General features: G+C 41.1%; 3 long non-coding RNA genes across 4 annotated transcripts; all 3 read left to right on the top strand.

Moving 5' to 3' along the window:
- Positions 1–3,479: 3,479 nt before the first annotated feature.
- LOC124670650 lies at positions 3,480–4,757 on the top strand. The gene is made up of 3 exons (XR_006992619.1): positions 3,480–3,592; positions 3,704–3,763; positions 4,570–4,757. It is a non-coding gene; the product is annotated as an uncharacterized LOC124670650 (long non-coding RNA).
- A 7,883-nt stretch (positions 4,758–12,640) lies between these two features.
- On the top strand, positions 12,641–14,704 carry LOC124679514. Its single transcript, XR_006995002.1, has 5 exons — positions 12,641–12,717; positions 12,811–12,931; positions 13,955–14,104; positions 14,442–14,537; positions 14,620–14,704. It is a non-coding gene; the product is annotated as an uncharacterized LOC124679514 (long non-coding RNA).
- A 2,012-nt stretch (positions 14,705–16,716) lies between these two features.
- On the top strand, positions 16,717–18,248 carry LOC124679515. Of its 2 annotated transcripts, none has more exons than XR_006995003.1 (2): positions 16,717–16,999; positions 17,962–18,248. It is a non-coding gene; the product is annotated as an uncharacterized LOC124679515 (long non-coding RNA). The 2 variants fall into 2 exon arrangements; XR_006995004.1 differs by lacking the exon at positions 16,717–16,999 and adding an exon at positions 17,039–17,094.
- The last annotated feature ends 1,439 nt before the right edge of the window (positions 18,249–19,687 follow it).

Raw genomic sequence — 19,687 nt, 5'->3', positions numbered from 1 at the left:
TATTAGTTAAAAAAAACAGAGCATGTTCCGTTTCACAGAATTATGAATATGAAGTCCACCCAGCTAACATACATGCATGTTCAAGCAGGTATAAAGTACAACAGTAGCTAGTAGGTCATCAAAGTACTCACATGGACTATTCGTTGTAGAGGTGAGGGAGACCGCGAGCTTCTCAACGCCGGGGAGGAGAGAAATGACGAGGAGGGCATTAACAGAATATATCATGAATGCCGTACACATCCATGAGAATATGTTTTTATTCCTTTCTGCCACTAGGTATGTTTGCTACTTTGCTTCATGTGGTAGTGTTGGTTCTTTGACAGTAACTTACCGATTTCCTTGGTCCGTTGAAACCTCTTCATAACTACACAAAGATACATTACTCACTTTTAATAATGCTAAATAGATTAAACTTAGCCTCATTGTCATGTCATTTTGAGTTCTGGGAGTTGGTGACTTCTAAATTCTGAATAAGAGTTGATTTATAGCTAAAGTAATTTGAATATGAAAGCCATCTGGAATCATCAATCCATGGACAGACAAAATCTAAATCGGATGACATTTCTCTAACTTATTGGTTGCTATTGTGCTGATGCAGTGACTATGTCAAAGTGCGGAAGCTTCTTGGAGTTCGTCAAGCTATAAATATCACTACTCATAAGATTCCAGGTTAGGGCATCATCTTGGTTATATCAATGTTGTTGTATCATGAAAGTTGTGCATAATATAATTTATTGTGCTTATCGGAGCGGTAAATTTGGAAAACTAAACAAGAAAGTTGCACCCCAACAAAGTTGGATCTAACACCATACATGACTAGCACTGATGGAACTGACCAGTATGATCCATATGTTGTCGTCGTTCATCTACATATGTTGAATGCTTTGTTTTCTGGGCATTATATATGCTACATCAAAATCGTCATTGGTGTTGGCTTACATTCTCAGTTTTGTGTTCCGACCATGCAAATATTTCTGTCACAATGAGGGTTGATCAGTTTCTTACTTCCATTCGTAGGTTATGGTTGTGTCGACGAGGAGAAAGTACATGCTCAAGGTGCTTTAATTATATGCTTCTATATAGCAGGTAATTGTTATGTGTGTTCTCATCTATGGCATCAATATCCACATGCTTACCAGAATCCAATGTTATCTCTCTATTGCTAATGTGAGTTTGAATGGATTATATCTACTTTGTTCATGATCTTTGCATGTCTTGTACTCTGATAATTATGTGTCACTTTCTTCATCTCCAACAATATATATAACTAATAACAGGTGGTGAAATTTATATTGACCTATATGATAAAGACATACTTTTTTATATATACTTGCCTTCGTATTGCTTTGTTGTCGCATATGGTTTCACCATTTTAGGAAAATAGTTGACAGATGGTACTTGGTTGAACTCCTATTTTTATTTTACTTAGTACTCCGTCTATGGTAACTTGATAGCTTAAAAGTATGACACTTCTCTTTCTGTTCATAAAGAACATGAAAGAGATTTTATTCTTCAAACAAGTGTAATATTACGACCTATTAACTTAATAAATTCAACATATTGATATGTAGTTACTTCCCTCTAAGGGTATTACCATATGCCTGCAGGTTAATGAGAATGAAAGTGAGAAGTTTGGGAAGACTGAAACAAAGAGAATTAGTTGTCAGACCCATTGACACCTACCTGGCCAAAAAAAAGGCAGCACAAGACAAGGGGGATTTTTCTTCAATGGTTTTCATGATTACAAATTGGTGACTCAAACTGTTATATGTATTTGAGAAAATAACGACAATGTCCATTGGCAATATATGTTGTAGTGCTCTTGTGTTGCATGTACCTGGCGAGGAATTAAATAGTGGTTTGTTTTGATTTTAGATGAAGAGGAGGAAGATAGATCGTTCCAGTCAGCTAGAAAAATGGTACTTGGTCTGCAGTCTCCGCACCATCAGTATTGTATGTTGGTAGTACAACTCTAGGTTTCACTAAGAGATAGATCAATATGGTCGAACTCTGTTTTGGTCCAAGCAGTACGTACATATTGGCACGCAAGTTTTAGTGTCCAAGCGTTTTTGCTTGGTAGGTAATAACGAAAGAACAAATGCATGAACAGTTTCGATTTTTTTGCTTCTTTATCTCTTAAGCATCCCAAGAACAGTTTGGGTCACCCCGGTTTCCATTCCAGATCGATCTAGAATTTAGAATATTGATATCTAGGAAGCTGTACATTTCTTAGGCTTTGTTGCAGTATTTCTTCACTTTATACTCATTGGTGTTGCTAAGCGTGCACAATGTATTTGCAGGACGTTGGAGAAGTGGGGCTGGAGGTGGCACTCCAGAGGCCTTCATCTACGTCTCGAGATAAGTTTATCGTGAACCTCAGCTTTGTCCTCGCCGGGAACATGGCCGGTGAGATGCCTCTCGTATTTTCTCTCTATCCTCATTTGGAAGTATTGGAGAGGAGTGGCGATTTGGGTAGAACGAACGCAACTTGATCTTCTTCAGTTTTTTAAGCGTAGTAGATCATGACAGTGCTCGTTGCATGTGTGTGCTAGTCCTAGCATATTAGAGATTGAGGGGATACCTATTTTTTTCAAAGCATGTCGCTCGTTGCATGTGTTTGCTTGATCCTTAAATTAATAATGTGCCAGCATAGCGGTGAAAGGTTTTAGTTACGCTAATCATCATCCGGCTTTGATGCTAACTAACAAAAGGATCTCTCCTGGCATAGGTTGCATAGGTTGCCTTGCCACGAGTAAAGTTAGTCAAAGTACTAGTACCCAAGATAATCTCTCGACGCTCTAAGAATTAGTTTGATCCAGCATGATAAATTTGTTGCTAGCTAATTGACTAAGTCCCTTAGCTGGCGCATGATTCAAAGTTGTGATTTTCTTCTTCTTCTGTTCTTCCCGTGTACTTTACACGTACTACACGTACTAGTGTATTCGATATAGCATTCTCGCTTCACTGGACCGGGATTGATAATCCCGGTAGTGTAATAAAAATGATCTTGCCTGGTTGTTACTGTCTCTTAGTGTTTGATACTTGTAGTTGCTGTTTGTAGGTTCATGAGGACATTTTTGATTTAGCATGAGTGCAATGACTTTGTATAGATTGGTCTGGGTAGGAGCTTACACATTTTTTTATCCAAGGTCCGCAACTAACCAGCAATTCTCTTGTAATGTGAGCACATCGGATCCTCGAAGTCTCGTTGATCCTATGATCTCAACCTTATTCTATTTTAGCTAATAGGTATACTTGTTTGCAACTAAAATGCACTTGTTGTGGTATGCATTGAAGCATCATCCTAGTAATTTCTTATTGTTACATGTGAGGTGACCAGGAAGTTTATCTTCATGGGCACCTGCAATTTCTAATCACAGCTTACTAGTTATAACAAAATAAAGTTTAAGGTTGTTGCATCTTTCGCAAATTTGATCTATATTCTCCTTTTTTTTTGGTCGCTAGGGATTTGGCTTGTCAAAGAGGATGCCTTGATTTTCTCCCAGTTCAGCGTCTCGTGCATGGCAACGATCCCTGTAGCAACTCCTGATATCAAATGACTGCTGGAACCCTTCTCTTGCAAACAACAGATGTAAGTTCTCAAACCCCGGTACTGCATCTGGTATATTTCACATCATAAGTGCTGCATATGAAAGCACAATAAAACACGCGTTCCTCATTTCAATTGTTTTGCTGTATTCAGGTGGTGTCAAGCTGCTTGTCACGAAGGCTCACCGTGGTGACCTCGACAATGCATCCAAAGGTACCTCCTTGGCCATGCTCAAGTTAATTGCAGCATATAATTTCATATGCGGTGCGTAATCTTGTTCTCCATGGTTTTGTCTCGGTGCTTACACAAATTTGATTGCCTCACGCTTATATTAATTGGATTGAACTAAGACTAGGAGTAAAAGGTTAATTAGTGGTTTTGCTCATGGTTTGTTTGGGCTGCACTTTGATGTGTTAGCTAGTTTTTGGTTTGTAAGTGCTCTTGTTTGTGCTAGCCATTGCGCAAACGTGCAATGGAGTCGTGGCCGCTTGATCTTGTAGCAATGAAATTATGGAAACCATGGCTGCCGAATCCATGTTTTTCTTCTTGTTTCTTCAATTGATGTTACAGTTGGTTGGTTAGGTACTAGAGAGTGAGATGTATGGCTCGGAGCATATTCAACTATTTTTTTTGCATGCTTCATCTTATTTTACCACTGCTAGACCAATTCGTCATACTATGCGTTGTTTTGCTCGAATGGTTTGTATTGAATCGAGTCCATTCCAGATCGATCAAGAATTTTAAAAAATTGATATGTTCGAAGATTGTACATTTCCTTGTGGGGAAGAACAAGCTAAACAAAGTTGTTCTTGTTAGGCTTTGCTGCGGTATTTCTTCACTGCATACCCATTGGTGCTGCTATGTTTGGTTTTCCATTTCATTGCCAATATCCGTTGACTTCTAAATAGCTAAAAAAGTTGTTTTCTTGTTGTTATGTGTTCCTTGTTTGTTGGTATTCCGCCGGCATGTCTGTGAACACGCGAGATTGCTATCACTAAGCGTGCATACCGTATTTGCAGGACGTTGGAGAAGTAAGGCTGGAGTTGGCGCTCCAGGAGGCCTTCCTTTGCGTCTCGGGATTAGTTTCTCCTTGTTCCTGTACGTGCTTTGTTGTGGAGATATAGACAGCGGTGACACCACGTCCTCCTCAGCAAGGCCGCTCTGCTGCAGCAGGCCGCGGAGAACTTCGGCCCTGTCCTTGCTCGGAACATGGCCGGTGAGACTCCTCTCGTATTCTCTCTCTATCCCCATTTGGAAGGTCTTGGAGAGGAGAGGATATTTGGGTAGGATGAACCCACCTTGATCTTCTTCGTAAAGTTTTTATGCGTAGTAGACATGACAAGGTGCTCGTTGCATGTGTGTGCTAGTACTAGCATAGAACATAATGGGGGGGGTACTACTTTTGTTCAAAGCATGACACTCTCCATGTCCGTCTACTTGATGCTTAAATTAAGAATGTGCTAGCATAGCAGTCAAAGGTTTTAGTGACACTAATCATCCAACCTTGATTCTAACTAAGAAAAGGATCTTGTCTGGCATAGGTTGCATGGCTTGCCTTGCCACAAGTAAAGTTAGTCAAAGTACTAGTACCCAGTATAACCTCTGACACACTGAGAATTAGGTTGGTCTATCATAGTATCATGTAAGGTTGTTGCTAGCTAGTTGACTAAGTAGCTTAGTTGGCCCATGATTCAAACTTATGCTTTTGTACTTTACACAGACTAGTGTATTCGATAGAGCATTCTGCTTCACTGCAGTCGGGATTGATAATCCTGAGAGTGTCAAAAAGATTGATCTTCCCGGTTGTTACTGTCTCTTACTGTTTGATACTTGTAGCTGCCGTTTCTAGGTTTTGTTCATGGTTTGTTTGGGCTGCACTTTGATGTGTTAGCTAGTTTTTGGTTTGTAAGGCCAAGTTTGTGCTAGCCATTGCGCAAACGTGCAATGGAGTCGTGGCTGCTTGATCTTGTAGCAATGGAATTATGGAAACCATGGCTGCCGAATCCATGTTTTTCTTCTTGTTTCTTCAACTGATGATGCAATGGGTTGATTAGGTACAAGAGAGTGAGATCTAGACGGATCCGCTGCAGTAGGTCATCGTTATATAGCCTGGAGCATATTCAACTATTTTTTGCATGTTTCATCTTTTTTTACCACTGCTAGACCAATTTTTCATGCTATGCAATGGTTTGCTGAATGGTTTGTAATAAATCATGTGATGTTTGTTTCATCGAGACAAAACTCTGGTTTGGTTTATACTGAATGACTTGAGCTTATTCATGTCCTGGATCTCAGCGTTGGTTTTTCCAACGAAAAACAAGAACATTCTGTATCTTTACCAATTAACCAATTTCTTGACCCTGTTCTCAATTATTTCGAGCACGCTAAAGAGGAATCCCTCGCCCTAAAGTCAAATGAAGGGATATGTAATTGTTTATATCTCGGGAGCTAGCACTTAGCTACATTTTATTTTTCAGCCACTCGTGTGTTTTGAACTTTGGCTAAGTCGACTAGGGTGGCAGCTCCCGTTCATGCTAAGTTGTGGCAGTCCATGAACTGTTATTTGGTACATGTAATTTGGTATAGAGTTGGATCTCTGATTTCAGCAAAGTTAAATGGAACGTGAATGATTCCTTCATGTCTTTTTTTGATATATTATTACACTTAATTCTAAGGAACATGTATAATTGAATGGATGGTAATATTGATTATTTTTTGCTCTTTGCATAAACAAAATTTGCTGGCTTCGTTTGAATCAAGGTTGAAAAGTTCCTCCTATAGAAGCTTAAGTTTTTTTAGTTTGTATTTTGTTTTGGTTTTTCGTATATACCATACTGTTCTGCTTCTCTGTTACATATGAAAGATAAAAATGTTTCCCATTGTTTGAAAAATGAAGTGGCTATTTACCATGTTTACAGCCATTTGATGTTTGTTAGTAGAAGAATCACTTACCACTTGGACACCATCTATTGCTTTGTAATTTTCCATTTGCTATAGATTATCCCACTAGTGATATGCTCATGACAAGGATTTTGCAACCTTCTGTCAATTTCAAGTGAATCTTGACGACATATAGCACTTAGTTTCATGTATTTTTCTGGAGGTTAAGCTTTGCTCCATTTATTTTTAAGGTACATGTTTATGTCTAGAACTTTGGCCAAGTAGATTAGGGTGGCAGTTCTCGTTCAGCTTAAGTTGTATTGATCCATGACATATATTTGTATTCTCTCGTGCATGATCATGAATGGGTTGGATCTGTATTTGGTAAATTTGAAAGTATTTTTTGCTTCGAATAATTAGGTGCCTAATGGCTTGTGATGTATTCAGGTTCCTTGTGAATCTCGATGGTGTCGACTGAGCTATGAGCAAGTCGGAGTATATCCAACTAGATGTTCCGTCAAGAACGTCATCAAGGAATCTTTTTTGAGGAGCCGGAGAATGCCCCGGACGACGAGGGCATCTGACTAGGTCAAGATCCGCAACCGGATGCAAAACACCCCTTGCAGGCAGCAGGTACTCTCCGGCTCCAGTTTCAAGGTCTAAAAGCTAAAGGCCCCAGCTCACCCCCTTTCGTATGTATCCTGAAAATATGTGTCATGTTCGCTGGATGCTAAAGTTTGAACTCGGGGATAATGTTGAAGGGTGCATGGAAGAAACATTAGCGTTAACCGCGTAAAGTCTGTCGTCATTGAGTTTTACAAATCTTAAAAAGAAAATCACTAGATTGTAGTTCTGTGGTTGTGCTTTTCTACTTAATTAATTTTGATGGTTACATGCACTTATCTTGCTTGGTTGCCTTGATTGTGAATCTGAGCCTTCTTACATTTTTCAATGTGTGAATGTGGGTAGGATGTCACAAGAAGCCGTGGCTGCCGCACCTCTACTTTGAGCAGGAGGAGAGTTCGACTTGGTTGTTTGCTCCAGCGCAAGAGGTACTAGTTTGGCGCCCTTGCTTCCTAATGTCTGTGTCGTTCGTGCACAAGTGTATTGGTAGTAGAGGCACACTTGACTTGATGTGCATGTGTACCTGATGCTATCTATTGGGTTTTTCATGGTGCTAGGTAGCTAATGTGCATTATGTGCTTGTACTTATCTTGCTTGGTTGCCTTGAATGTGAATCTAAGCCCTCTTTTTTTATGTGCAAATCTGGTCCGGACGTCATGAGGAGTTGCAGCTGTTGTACCTCTACTTCGAGCAGGACAAGGGCTCGACCCGGTTGTTTGCTGCAGCTCAAGAGTTATTGGCGTGGGGTCCTTACTGTCCGGGTTCAACGCCGATGAATTCATCGCAGCTACTGCACCGTTCCTGATGTTGCGGAGATGTCCCGCTCCTCGGCAATGTTCTTCCTCGGGCAGGTAGAGATTCCATGCTTGGTTCTTTGAAAAGGGACATACCTTGATCTGTTCTGCCCCTGTACTTGTGTTAACTGAATTTACTAGATACCATGGACATACCTTGATCTGTTCTGCCCCTGTACTTGTGTTACATCCCTTAGAAACCAGAATATGATCGTTTATGCGCTTAATTTGTGACCAATTGGAATATCAAGTAGGTTGTGCCTCTTTGAACAGGGACATACCTTGATATTTTCTCTGCCCCTTGTATAGCAGCATTTACAATTCTTGATAATTATTTGTTGCAGGTTTCACTTGTACAGCAACAAATAGGCTCCGGAGGTATGGCATTTGGCGGTGTGAAGAATAGGTATGGCATTTGGCGGTGTGAAGAATAGGTATGGCATTTGACGGTGTGAAGAATCTGAGATCGTGAGTGTGAGGATGCAAGTACACTTGAGAAGGCAATAAGAGGCTGCATATTGATCTTTGCTAGCTGTGCAACACTTGTGTTAAGATATGTAGTGAGCATTTACCTAAAATTCTTTGAGTTGAAGCTTGTTTTCTCTTGTTTTAGATGGTAAAAAGAAATCAGCGGGTTGAATATGCTTGTGGCGGCTGGAATTTGAGACTCCAATTTGCTCCAGGCTGGTGGTCATGTGATGGTCCAACTCATGTAGTTTGCACTTGGCTCCTAGTAGCTAGGTGATCCAAGTTTACTTGTGTATCTATGTTGTGAACCAAACAAAGTAATGAATAAAATTGGCAATTTTCTGGCTACATGTTCCAAGTCTGAAATCTTTACTATTGCAAAATGTATGTTATGAGAAATCTTTATAAGTAGAAGCATGTGGTTGCAGTCCGTGTGCGGTTAGACCGTGTGATAATCAAGAATTGTTTATCCATGGGACCCGAACTCTTTGTCAATGAAAGCAAAAAAGTTGTAATACTGTACATGAAAGTTGGAAGCACAAAGCTCATTTGTATTTCTTGGACGCACTAATATTTTTAAATTATGTAAACTCATGATGGTGGTTCTTTGTAATGCAAATAAGTTTGTATTTGGTTAGAAGCGCAATCATAGTCCGGTTGTTTCTGAAAGGGAAATACCTACAGCAGATATGTTGTATATTAAAAGGAAGCAAGTTTAATTCACCAAAGAAGCAAACTAGTCAGCCCGATAATTTGAGTACATGTTCATCTGACGAATAGTTTAATTAAAATGATGTTGTATATATTATCTATGGGAGTAGGTAAAATTAGTGAAATATGTAACCAATAAATTAAAGAAATGCCATGCCATAGCTAGGCACTCTGATTTTTGGAAGCTGGGCTATAACTAGGCACTCTATTTTCGAAAGAGATAACACCGGGCCATAACTAGGCACTCTCACTTGGAAAGAGATAACTCCTGGCCATAACTAAGCAATCCGGCTTGGAAGAGACGGAGATTGTAGAATAGGTCATCACCATAACTACTACAACCCAGAAAATGAGGCGGGGACAATGTAATCATTTACTACTACCAGTGCATGCAACTCACAGAATTAAGGCCTAATTGATTTGGTGCGCGTTTCGTTCCCTAGAACCTCCCTCCTCTTCATGTAATCATTTACTACTATCGTGGAGTTAGCAATCTTTTAGCCGCCCGTCCCCTCCACTTCTTGAAGCAAGCCATGAATAGAGATAACTGAAAATCTCATCTCTTTTCCCGCTAAGAATTTTGGCTCGCAGAATTCAAACCTGGATGCCTATCTCTATAAGTAGAAGCCCGTGGTCGCAGTCCGCGTGCGGTTAGCGCGTGTGACTATGACTTAGACTTTGACTCTTTACTCGTCGAGGAGAGGAGAGGAGAGCGAGCACCATGGCCGGACAACGGAGATGGATACGGCCGGACACCGGAGATGGCCCGACGGTTTTACTCGTCGAGGAGAGCGAGAGCGAGCACCATGGCCGGAAAACGGAGATGGATACTGCCGGACACCGGAGATGGTCTGACAGCAGCCTGGTGGCGATGGGTAGTGCATGCGGCGGCCGAGATCCAGCAGGTAATTTACGGAGTGATCCTCTATTTCCTTTATTTCCGTGAATTGGTTCTTCTTAGATGAATATATTTTTCTAGTTTGTTTTGAGTTCTTGGATAGGAAATTCATGGAGGTGTTTCCTTTTCTTTTCTATGTGCGAGCGAGTATGGTTTCTTTCATTTGGTTTTCACAGATCGATCCATCCAAGAGGCTAGCTAATTTCCCAACACACAATCAACGGTTTCTTTCGTTTTTCTGTCGATCGCGTGACGGTGACTGTGACGGGCATACAAAAAAAAGTTAGTAAATCATTAGTTGCTGACAACATAATGCACGCTGGTACATGAGTTTTGTTAACAGGTGGATGCCATCCCAGAGACTGAACGCTTTGTGAACAGCTTCAGTTAGGGTCCTGCTCAATTCTTATTTTGCTTTCAAGTTCTTGCTGGGTATTTTTCCAATGTACAGTGAACTTTTGGTAGATGATCCAAAGATGGTGAAGTTTTGGGTAAATAACAAATTCTCCATTTGTTGAGAATGAGTGGTTCATATACTCATAGGCTTATCTAACCCTGGAGACTGAGTTACGCACATTAATTCAAATAAAAGAGCTACTTGCGAAAAAATAGATATAAATTACCGTAGTTGATGTATTTGGTAGTTAGTGGATGAGGACTTGGGTTTTTGTTGCGGTGATGAGGACTTTGGTTAAGCAATGGGAGTATCAATTACAGTGCAGACTTGAAGATCAAACCAGACAAATAAATCGAGTTGCTCATTAAAATCGAATAAAGGGGATGCAGATGGTAATAATTGGACATACATATCTCGTTGAGGTTGAACTTGGAGAAATCCGCGAAGGGGAACCGGGTGTACTCCACACGCTTTGTCTTGGTATTGTACTGGCGGATCGAATTGACGACCTCTTCGTGTTTCTTTCGCCTCCAGACGGCCTCCTCCTTAAGCCGTTTCCTCTCCTCCGCCCGCCGCTTCTCCTCCTCCGCCTCCCGTGCCTTCTCCTCGGCCTCCCGCCGCCTCTCAGCCGCCGCCGCCGCCGTCGCCGCAATCTCCGCGCACACCTCCTCTTTGCTATCATAGAACAAGGGCAGCACGCAGCGCATCTTCTCGTCGTCTTCGTCCTCCTCCGGATCTAAAGAGTTCTCTTGAAACGTCCTCTCCAACGCCTCGAGCTCCTTCCTGGTAGCCATGGATGACCTGCCTGCAAGCCCTCAGCCGTCGACGGTAACCCAGTCCTGATTTGTTCGCGACTCAGGAATCGGGATGGTGCCGCTTTGGACGGGCCTTCTTACCGGTATCTAAAGGTATAATTGCTGCACCCCCATGGAGACCAACGAGGCTATCCACGGCAGCCACCTCGCGCGCGTGGGTTGGCTGGCTCGTCTCACTTCGTCTCCAGAGATTGGGCCAGAGATTGGGCCATCTGTCGCGCGAGTATGGGCTTGAGGAGGAAAAGAAAAGGGATCGGACCAGGGGAAAAGGGCAGCGACCAACCAAACCTTATCCTCGCAGGCTCGTCTCCTCCCCTTCCCTCCTCGTCCCTCCACTGGCCGCCAGCCGCCGCCACTCCCTCGCTCCTAGGTCAGGCCGAGACGTCGCCATTGCCTGGGAATCGCACGCCGCAGCTCCTCTCCTGCGCCCTCTTCTTCCCGAGCGACCGACGGCGCAGCTCATCCTCCGCCTCTGGCTCGTCTTCGTCGTCTTCAGCAGCTGGCTGAGCTGCTTAGCAACCGTCCTCTCCACCCCTTCTCCTCCCCGTCGCCATGGGTTCTCGAGGTGGTGTGGAAAAGGCTGCAGCGAAGCAGCAGCGCCGTGCGTAGCTCTGATGGCCAGCACAGCCAACGCTGCTGCCGTGCCACCGCCCTCATCGTCAAGAACAAGTCCATCTGCAGGTATGTACCTTCCCCTCCCTCCCTCTCTCTCTCTCTCATCCTCATAGATTCTCATCTTTGCTTGTGCAGATTTTGTTTCATCTATGCATACAAGGTGTTTGACAAAAAACCTGTAGAGGAATATTAATTTGTATCTTCTCTTTGCACTATTTTTTACTCAAAAAATTCACTTCCGAAATTTAGCCTCAATAAACAATTGAGTTGTTTGTCTAGCTGTTTGCAGTAGGTCAAAATATGGGTCATGCTATTGGATAAGAACTGAACTGACTTCTTTTCTTCAATCCCCTGCCATCCATTCCCCACCTCTTCCTCCCTACCTAATATTCATGGATTGTGTTTCAGGCCTAGATTCGTTGAGACAGCTACAGATGCTAATAATGGTGGTGTTAAGATGAGGATCCAAGGTTCCCCTCTCCCACGTCAAATCCCCTTTTTGTATTGGGCTTGGTCTGAATTACTCTGTGTGTGCAAAAGAAATATCAATGCTAATTAGTTTTACACTGACAAAACAAGACAACCAATGTATGAACTTTTTAGTCTTTTATATTTGCAGATTAGTGCCTTAAAAAAACCATCTCCACTAACATGTGTGTGTGGCCTAGGAAGAAATAGTACCATGGCGGCTCGCTGGAGCGACAAGGTTGCCATGGCTTCTCCTCCGTATAAAGGTTTTAGTTCCTCATGCTTGCTTGTTATCTTCATGCCAATCCATGTGTATGTTATAATGAGTGTTCACTCACACACCCACAATGTTTTTTGATCCCTTAGTTTGATATTGCTTTGCTCAAGTGCTTAGTGTGTGCTTTGCAGCTTTCATTAGAAAGTTGAACAGAGGCAAGCGATAACATCAGTAGGTCGGTTTGCTTTGAGATTAATAGTGCCGATGGAGATGTTATTTGGTAAGCTTCATATCATCTTTTATTTTGTACTATTCAACTATATGATAACTGAACAGAAAGGCGCTTGCTTATATTCTTCTCCAATATTTCTAGGAATTGCTTTGTGTGCAATTAATTATCAGATGCCCCTGCGCCGCAGGGACTTACTACAGACAATTGCAATCTGCATACCAGATTTGTTCTATATCAGATGATCTTTCAGATGGATGTTGAGGTAAAAACTATAACAGTGCAAAGACTCGAGGATCGCCATTCTTTTTTCAATTCTTACATTACTGTTGTACCTCCACCTTTCTTGCATATCGGCATGCTATATTACAATCGGTTGTGGGAACTTGAGTGACGTAAAAGGTTTGCTTTTTGACATAAAAGAACGACCGTCAGAGAATCTGGAAGAAATCTAATTATAAAAGATCTGATGGTTATACGGTTGGTCATAACATGCTGCAAAAATGATCATAGTATGAGACATTGGAATGCAAAAATACTCTACTTTAGAGTGTGGTCCAGTGAAACCGTTATATGCATTTTATTATTTTAAGAATTCACTACTAAATTTATTTTGTTAGTAGTGAAAGGTCTCATTGAATATATGGATTTTTCTCATCGTGAGAGTAACTAGAAGAAGAATATCTTTTTCAGTTAATCATTGTTTAGCGCGTATGTGCTTTTAGTAAATGTTCTCTACTGCAGATATTAGAGGCTCCTTTATATCCATAGTTTGAGGTTCTTTAAGGATCAATTCTAATTATCAGGTGTCTGGTATCATTGTATTTGGCAAAACATGGTATTGTTGTTCAAAGCTTGCAGAACATATGTACTGCAATTAAGTGCATTTATCCGTGAAATTGAGAAAGGCATCTCTGGTGCTTTCTCGGTTCTGTGATTCATGCCAGATATACATATAATCATTTTTAGTTTGACGGTGACTGTGCTTTAGGTTAGTCAAAGGACATGGATATTTTAAATTAACACGTGATGTTAAACTATACTATAAGGCTTTAAGATGGTTCTAATAAGAAATTGTTTATGATAATCTTTTCTTGATCTATGAAATTTCATCTATGCTCAAATGTTTGGTTTTTATTCTGTTTTTAGTATTTGAAATCTAGCCAATTAACTGTTGAGTTAATAATAATTGGAAAGCAGTCGAATGCTTCGGGTTGACTTTGCATTGTCACAACATGGCTTAAAACTATGCTCTGCTGATTGGTTGTATTTTTTGACCTTCATTCAGTAATTTCATGCAAATTTGAAAGATCGTTCAAAAGAGGCGCAATGTTATCTACGTGCGTGCTCCCTACCAGTGGTGCCCCTTCAAGTAATACTGGGTTGTCATGTGCTTCTTCCTTAAGATTCAGAATACTGGGATGTGATGTACCTTGAAGTAAGACCGGGTTATTTCTTAGATTTTTATTTATTATGGATCAAAAGAAAATATCTTAGTGTAAAAGTTTAAAACAAGAAACATTGATAATTAGAAAGGCATACTAGCTTGCACCCAACCTGTTGCTGAAATAGACCGGGTCATAAGTGAAAGTTTCCAACAGATTGATTTTCTTTTGTTCATATGAAACCCAGTTTTTGATAGTACCAACAAGAGAAATATAATTAGTGCCTCTACAGAGTGACGAATAGGCAGCTTACCTATAGTTTAGTATTTCTTCATAATTGAGTTCTTGAACTAATCCGCTATTATTTTCTTTTTTGACTCTGTTTTGTAGGTTCAGGTTCTAATAAATATTTGCCTTGGTCAAAGCAAAGCAGTTATGAAGTTGATACCCATTTTGTTAGAATATCCAGCTTCGGTGAAAGGACCGGTAACTTGCATATTGGTTATCTGCACGTTTCTCATGTCCTTTTGTGAGCCAACTTAACTTTTGAATATTCATTCTTGTATAGGAAGCTAACCACATTCTTTTGGGGGTGCCTGTTTGGCTTTGGATCACTTGCAAGGTCTTGGAGGTTTCAAGATAGTGGACACGGGTCACATCTTCCCTTCTTATGAAGGATTTTGTTGCTGAAGTTATACAACTTGGTCGTAGGTGGCTCTATGGTGTTCTGGTCTTGCAAGCTTGTGGTAGGCCGCTGTGGAAAAGGTGTGCTCGCAATGCCGCATGCAGCTGGCGGCCGTCGAGGAAACTCAAGCACACTTGCCTCTTCTACTGTACACCTATGTATATGTTCTCTCTGGTACTATAATTTTTGTCTCTTATAAATTAAATTATGAACACTAGCTGCACACCAACTTGCAATGTTTTTCAGCAATCAAAATTTTATATACTCTGCAATTGTAAGCTTTTTAATCGATCTGAATTTCGCATCTATACTTCTTCCTTTAGTTAATTGGTTCTCTCTCCACAATTGGTGCGTGCTGCTATGTATGACTGCAAACCAGACATAATTTAGCTTTCTCTTAATTCTCCATTAGATTTACTTCTATTCTCTGTTATAATTCCAAGTCTATTTAAGCATGATCACAGTTACTAATTTTCTTGTGTTTACCTTTCTCTTACTATCCCATTATATTTACTTCCATGGCATTTCTTTCTAAGAAGCTATTACTTGCCAAATTTCATCTTTGCACTATTATATACTCTGATATCGCTGGAAATTTTGGTTCTTTGACTAAAAAGGGTTTGATTCATTTGTGCGACTTTGCTTAGAATCCGTGTGACCTGCAAAGCACTCATCCATGCGACCTGCAAAACTGTCATGCATGTTATTCTGAATTATTTGGACTGATTGGTCTAAAAGGTAACGAGTAACAACACACGTGTGATCTGATGTCAACCGAGATGCAGGTCCGAGATACTCCGCCGTGCATGGCAGCTGGCGCCTCCTCCAATCCCCCCCCCCCCCATTGGCCCACACAGCCATAAAGTAATATCGCAATGCAGAGACATATGAATACGCTGACTCATTGTCGATTCACTCCAGTGGATGCTTCAGCCATTTTTCTAATCATGGGTTACATTTCTTGACCTTTTGGTCTGTGAGTAAGAGAGTACGGATGCTCAAACAATCAACTCCGCATTGATAGTTCATTTGCACGTGCACACATTCAATTCACTGGGGTTAGATTTCTAATTCTTTTGGTGTTGATTACGCAATAATTTTGCTTGTGCATCCCAATTCAGTAGGGGTCATCTGCAAAGGCCATTTTTGTTTCTAGAGGCATATGCCAAACCCATGACTTAAATAATTTGAGACCACTGGATTCGTAAGATTTTTAAACTGTTCTTCACCATTGTTCTGTGTCTGAAATATGTTAGTGTAGCCTATGAGGGAACCTACAGAACAGTCGTATCAGTCATGCAATTTCATGTGTGGTGCTTGCTCTCTTTCCTACGGAGATAGATGCTATTGGTGTATATACTTATATGTGATGATGCCATGATTGCCTGCCCACTAATGCTTGGTTATTTTTTGAGCATGCGCTTTCTTGCATAATTCCGAGTTCAGAAGTAAAGGGGATTGAAATTATACTTTCTTGTTCCATTTTAATTTAGCTGACGTAGAATTGTGACCAATCGGTACATAGACAACGCCATTTCTGACCTGAAGGGGAAATGAGAATAGGAGTTATATATCCAACTTGGATGTCCACTAAAACTAAACCCATCTGTCATGTATATGAACTGTGATCCTATTAACTTTACGTCAGAAAAATACCAGGTTGCTTAAAAGGGTGGATTTCATCGATTTGAAATTCAGCTTGTTTTTCTTGGTTATGAGCTAAAAGCTTCTACTGATAGGCTGAAAAGTAAATCACTTGACCATATCAATTTACATCAATCAAAAACACTTCTGGTTGCCCATGTCGTTAGGATTTGTCTGCAGCTCCTGCTGATCTTGGCTAGCGGATCAGATGGACTTTTGGGCAAAAGGATACCTTCAACTCACTTACTATATTTATTATTATTCAATGTTCTCCTTTGTTTTTATATATGCTTTATGATTTTGATGTTGTTTCTTTTGCTGTGATCTGAAATAAGTTCTGGTTTAGTTATCTGTTTTCGTTTTTGTTAAGATAGGAAAACTACACAGATGGTCAGGCTCTCAATCCTTCTTTGTTTAACTTGATTTTTGTTTCTCAGGTTAATCATGTAATCTTACATAGATATTTCAGAAGCATATCACAGGATTTCTCCGCTTGAACTGGGAATGATAAATCTCCGCAGCTCTATTTCTTCTTTGTTCCCATATATCCAGTCGTCCAAGATTGACCTATTAGTTAGACTTACGGAGTTTTTGAGTAGGTGCACTATTTTTTTACAGGGTAATTGTTGGTTTTCAGTATCCTGTGGGACTAAAGCATTTCACTCTCAAATTTTGAAAGCATACCATCTATCGGTGAGATTATCTCACAACCATGTGTGTATATGTTTTGTTTGCAGATGTCAACTCCACTATTTCATCCTCTCTTCTCTCATTTAATTCAGATATATGACTATTATAGTCTTTCCCTCTTTCACTGCCACTCCCTTTATTTTGGAGAGTTGTTATAAATAATCACCATACTAACTCTCTGTATGTAGTGCAAAAATTATTTAGTTCACATTCAAACCTAGGGTGGCATTAAATAGCTGGCGTTTGTCGATCTACCAACCCAATATATAAATAATTGTTCTATTCTTGATAGAAATTTCAATACAAGGTACCTTAAATGCAGAAATGTTTTATTTGATATCCCCATCTCTCACAGATTCTCCAGACAATAGGTACATATCTCTAAACCTATCTTTCAGAGATGCCTGATACATATCCTGGAGTCTCTTTTCCATCAAGAGTAGGGTGTCAAGCGGTGTCCCGCATAATCAAAACTAGAGCAAACTGAACCTGTAACTGATGCAAAATTAGCAGTGTTAGTGAAGAGATTTGTCCCGCATCCCGCCCCGCTTGACACCGTACTGAAGATTAATTTCCCAGTTTATATGATCCAGAATATGGGTAACAGGTTTTGCGCTACTTGTGTATACGTATTGTCTCTTATATTCCTGCTGGATGAAGTGGTCTATCCTTCGAAATTAAATATGTCAATAAAACATCACTATGTTTCTTCCCGTCCTCATGTCCTGTAAAATAGACTGTTGCCAACCTTTTTTTTATCCATTCAACACGATATTGTGCTGCTCTTGACTACCGTACGGTATGATATAACCTGAATATTGTCTTTGTTGTTACTCAACAGCCAGCTGTTAAATGGAGGTTGTCAAAATTCTAACCAATGTCATGATCCAGGTCATGTTCCATGCTCCAGGACATGCTGAAGAAACTGCAACTGCCCAATCAAATAACAGTGAGAGCACAAGATATATGGTTCTGAGTGAAAGGAAAATACTGAAAAACTATAGCCAGAATGGGCTTGTCATTGAAGATTATGCTACCGCTTCTATGTACAATATATTTCTCTATATTTTCTTTACGTCTATTTATTACTAATTACTACTTATTATCGGCTTGTATTGCTTAACTGATTTGTGTAATTTTGTGCTGGTCCCAGTAATTAAGTCAACTACATTCTCTTTGTTCCTTTTTTGCAAAATATAATTTTTTACAAAATATTAATCAGTGTGGAAGACAATTTTATCAGCTATGTCGTGTCCTCTAAAGACTCTGCTTCCTTTGTAATTGACATGTACATATACAAATTAGGTTCCCGCTGCAAGTCCCCTTGTGCAACTGTGGATATTGCTTTTGCCATTCGTTCGTGCTAAGTTGTTTTTGTACTTCCCTTTTTAAACGACTAATTCTGTGTATCTTCCCTACTGTCTACTCACATTAGCATTTTCATACATGGTTAATATAGAGGTTGCCAATTATTTGTCAGTGTGAAAGTCGGAGAACGTGCTCCAAGGCTCCTCCCTGAAATACTTTTTTCCTACTCCATTTGTAATTTTGTGTTATTTATCCCAAGTTCATCCCTATTGGCTTCGTTTTATAAAACTAAAAAGAAATATTATTATTTTTTCACCTAATTTTTATCGTGGTTATAGAAAGTGTACATCGGCTTGAGTTTTACGGGATCGTGCGCCAAGGCGCACTTCTAAATCTAGTTACTTCTATAAATGTTCCTAGACTACCCGGCCAACCAGCCATCCAAAAGGGGCACATCAATCTGGTACACACATTGGTAAACAACTGAGCCCACTTTTCACCCTGACCGTTGGATGTGGTGATTTTTTCCTTTACCTCTGCCTCCTCGTTTATGGTCAATGACGCGTGGGCCTGTTTCGTGCGGGGCCAGTTGCGAGACGGCAGGGGGGCTGCTGCTCCGAGTCAGTCGTTTCTCCCCGTCGCGCACATCCCGCTGTGAAAACCTAGATCTCGATCTGGTGAAAATATCTGGCCACCTCTCTCGTCTCGAGCGTGTCCCGGAGAATGGCGGCGGCACGGAGGGTGAGCAGACGGCCGCGGAGATGGGCGGGAGGAGGCGCTACAGGATCAGCTCCCGGAGGAGGGCAGCGGCTCCGCATCCGATAGCAGCAGCATCCAGTCCTCCCTTCCCATGGCTTCTCTCCTCCGCCCAACCGCCGCCCTCGCGCCCCCGCCTTCGTCTGCCCGGGAGCCGCCTCCTTCGCCTGTTGCCGCCGTGCGCCTCCTTCGCCTGCTGCCGCCGTGCGCCTCCTTCGCCTGCTGCCGCCGTGCGCCTCCTTCGCCTCTACGCGCGCCGCTCCGGCGACTGGAGGCCGCACGTTCAGCGAGACAGGTGAGGAGCTGCATCCCCACCCATCCCACCGGGTGCTTCATCTGTAGCTACTACTATACATAGATTACTTCCTATGATTTTCGATGGGTATGGGTGCTTCATCTGTAGCTACTACTATACATAGATTGTTATGATTTTCAATGGGTATGTAGTAAATTTTCATCGTGCAGACGCATTAGATTTCCGATGACATATCGTCTCTAATGAAAATTAGATACCGCGGTTGGATTTTTGAGAACGCGGAGGGGTTGAGGTGAG

Source organism: Lolium rigidum, chromosome 7 (assembly GCF_022539505.1).
Source record: "Lolium rigidum isolate FL_2022 chromosome 7, APGP_CSIRO_Lrig_0.1, whole genome shotgun sequence".
NCBI classification, from domain to species: domain Eukaryota; kingdom Viridiplantae; phylum Streptophyta; class Magnoliopsida; order Poales; family Poaceae; genus Lolium; species Lolium rigidum.
The sequence above is the reverse complement of the archived record's forward strand: the minus strand, read 5'-3'. Positions and strand labels throughout refer to the sequence as shown.